General features: G+C 42.3%; 1 pseudogene; it reads right to left on the reverse strand.

The window, feature by feature from the left end:
• Positions 1–1,637: 1,637 nt before the first annotated feature.
• Positions 1,638–3,320, reverse strand: LOC114890915 (annotated as a pseudogene).
• Positions 3,321–3,689: the final 369 nt, after the last annotated feature.

Genomic DNA, 3,689 nt, shown 5'->3' on the forward strand with positions numbered 1-3,689 from the left:
CTGAGTCCCTTTGCTGTGCACCTGAAATTATCACAACATTGTTACTTGGCTATACTCCAATATAAAATAAAAAGTTAAAAAATAAAGAGCAAGAAGTTCTCACTTTAGCTTTCTTCCCAATTCTTTGTTAATTTAGAAGTCAGAAAAATATTAAGGCAGTTCCTTCTAATGCAGATGGAAAGTGAAACAGGCGAGTGAGTTTTCACCTGCTGACACAGAGAAAAATGACAGTGCTGTGAATTTTGAATAAGATTGAATTTATCCAATTTAACCATCCATTATTCTAAGGTTGTCTTTGTGCTTTTATGTTAGAATGGCTTTTTTAAAAAAATTATGATGGTAACAGGTAGAAAGCTTTTTGTTTTATTTTGCTTTTTTAATAATGTCCTTTGACATTGGCAAAACAAGGTCACAAAGCCACAAGGATGGGAGCTATTTTCCTAAGGTACAGGATGAACAAAAACTCACTGTGGAAGATACTTCCATTTTCCTCTCATGTGTGTTCCACCTTGTGGTCAGGGCTGACTCAGCAAAACTCAGTCTATCATGGAAGCAACCCACTCTGCAATGATGCTGTGAGCAGTTATTCTGAGAATAGAGCACCGAAAGAACTTAAGTACCCATTAAAAAGGAAAAGGTTCAAAATACCATAGAACTAAGGATATCATGCAGCAGTTACAAAGAATGAGGCTGTTGTAAATGTAAGACAGGAAAGCTCTCCCTGACCAGGTATTTTATGAAAGAAGGAGTGCATTGGTTATCTAGTATATAGTCTGGGTTCTCCAGAGAAACACAATCAATAAATATATATCCTCTAAATACATAAATAGATACCTCTATACATCTCTATACATCTATAACTCTATACATCTATAACTGTATCTGTATCTATATCTACACATGGTGAGAGAGAGATTTATTTTAAGGAATTGGCTCATGCAATCATGGAGGCTGAGAAGTCCAACATCTGCAGTTGGCAAGCTGTAGACTCGAGAGAGCCTACAGTGTAAGTTCCAGTCCAAGTCCAAAGGCCTGAAACCCCAGAGGGCTGATGGCATAAGTTCCAAGTCCAAGAGTTCAAAGGCAGAAGACTGATGTTCCAGCTTGAAAATAGTCAGGCAGAGAGAAAGAATTCTTTTGTACTCAGCTTTTTATTCTATACAGGCCTTCAGTGGATTGGATGAAGCTCACCCACATTGGGAAGAGCAATCTGCCTTACTCAGTTTACTGTTTCAGATGTTAATCTCATCCAGAAATAATGTTTAACCAAATATCTGGGCACCCTATGTATTGTTTTGTGTGTTTTTTAATTAATTAATTAATTTATTTATTTTTGGCTGCGTTGGGTCTTCATTGCTGCGCACAGGCTTTCTCCAGTTGCGGCAAGCAGGGGCTGCTCTTCATTGCAATGCACGGGCTTCTCATTGCAGTGGCTTCTCTGGTTGCGGGGCATGGGCTCTAGGCACGTGGGCTTAGTAGTTGTGGCTCGTGGGCTCTAGAGCGCAGGCTCAGTAGTTGTGGTGCATGGGCTTCGTTGCTCCGCAGCATGTGGGATCGTCCCGGACCACGGCTCAAACTTGTGTCCCCTGCACTAGCAGGTGGATTCTTAACCACTGAGCCACCAGGGAAGTCCCCCTATGTGTGGTTGACACACAAAATTAAGCATCACAAGTCCACTCCTTGTCAACCTGGCACTCATATGCACCTTCTTAAACTATACTTAATCTCCAAAAAACACATGAACAAGATTGTAATTCCACCTAACATAATACAACTGTTCTGTGTATAACCAGAAACGTACTAATCCCTTCCCTGGAAGAGGTAATATAATGTCCTTGAGTGATGTTTACTCTTCTCCTTGATATCCTATAACTTAAATACTATGATATAAAGTCAATACATCTTATGTTACACAATTAGGGAATAAGAGAGGGAAGCAAACAAAGATAGTTGTTTTAAAATACACACACACATATTCATAACAAAATAAGGAGGAATACTCATGACAGTTACGGTCCCCATATCTGTAACTAGTCACATGATCATAGCTCGTATTTATAACTACCTTCCTCCACTACCCATACTATATTCCCTTTGCCTTCAGTAAACACCTCAGCTGGTTGTGGTTCTTTACACACCGAAGTGATACAAACCTTCATTCCCCAAGGATCTGGGCCATTAGTAGTCCTGCCTGGATTGGGTTGTTGTTGTTTTCTACTGACCTTAATCGCAAGGAATGGTAATACTAAGAGCCTTCTTAAGGGATCTCCTGCATTCCAGACATACTCTTCCATATCTCTGTCGTGGTGCAGAAGTACAGTTTCCTCTTGGTAGTCAGGATCAATTGTCCCAGCCAGCACAGTAACTCACTACTTTGCCTGCTGAGTCAGAGGCATGAGGAGTGCAAAGTGGCCAGACAGCAATTTTTAACTTTCAGCTCAATGGAATCATTATTGTGTCTCCTGGTGGAAGCATTTTTCTCTCTGGCCTAAGATCTCTAAGCCAATAGAGCATTAGGTCATGGGAACAAGAAGCAAAAATTTTTCTAGCGGGTCACTAGGGATAATAATGAGTAGAGCTGCTCCCATTCCCACCTCTTGACTCATGAATCTTAGCTTTAGGAGACATAGCGACATATGTTGGACACTGATTCAGAGCATTCACAACCTTCTGGAGAAATTCGGCCCAGTCCCGCAACGTAGTGCCATCTAGTGGATGCTGTAACCGAGTCTTCAAAAGGCCATCCCACCATTCCATCAAGCCAGCTGCTTCAGGATAGTGGGGAACACGTAAGGCCAGTGAATTCCATGAGCATGGGGACATTGCCACACTTCTTTTGCTGTGAGGTGAGTTCTTTGATCAGAAACAATGCTGTGTAGACTACCATGATGGTAAATACGGTATCCTGTAAGTAGGATGGTAGTTCTGACAGAAGCATTGTGTGCCAAGAAAGCAAATCTGTATCCAGAGAACGGATCTGTTCCAGGAAGAACAAGATGCTGCCCCTTCCATGATGGAATTGGTCCAATGTAATCAACCTGCGACCAGGTAGCTGGCTGAGCACGCTGGGGAACACTGCCATATCTAGGACTCATTGTTGGTCTCTGTTGCTGGCAGATTGGGCACTCAGCAGTGGCCATAGCCAGGTCAGCCTTGTTAAGTTGAAGTTCATATTGCTGAGCCCATGTATAACATTCATCCCTGCCACCATGGCCACTTTGCTCATAAGCCCGTTGAGATGACAGGGGTGGCTGGGAAAGAGGCTGACTGGTTTCCATAGAAAGGGTCATCCTATCTACTTAATCATTAATATCCTCCTCTGCTTAGGTCACCCTTTGGTGAGCATTCATATGGGACTCAAATACCTTCATGTTTTTGTCTATTCAGAAACATTTATCTATATCCCTCTTCCCTAGATTTCCTTGTCACCAAATTTCTCATCATGTTCCTCCAAGTCCCTGACTATCCAGGAAAACCACTGGCCAAAGCCATGAACGAGTATATAAATCACATGTCAGGCCATATCTCCTTCCAAGCAAAGTGAACAACTTAGTTCAATGCTCAAAGTTCTGTCCACAGGGAGGGTTGAATGTAGCAATTTGGCCCTTGCCATCCACAGATCCTACTGCCCTTAGGTTTCCCAATTCAGTGACTACAGTCCCCACTGTGAGGTCTGGTGTACAGTGAAG

The sequence above is a fragment of the Monodon monoceros genome, unplaced genomic scaffold, assembly GCF_005190385.1.
Source record: "Monodon monoceros isolate NGI ecotype Baffin Bay Population unplaced genomic scaffold, NGI_Narwhal_1 Super_Scaffold_11, whole genome shotgun sequence".
Classification (NCBI taxonomy): domain Eukaryota; kingdom Metazoa; phylum Chordata; class Mammalia; order Artiodactyla; family Monodontidae; genus Monodon; species Monodon monoceros.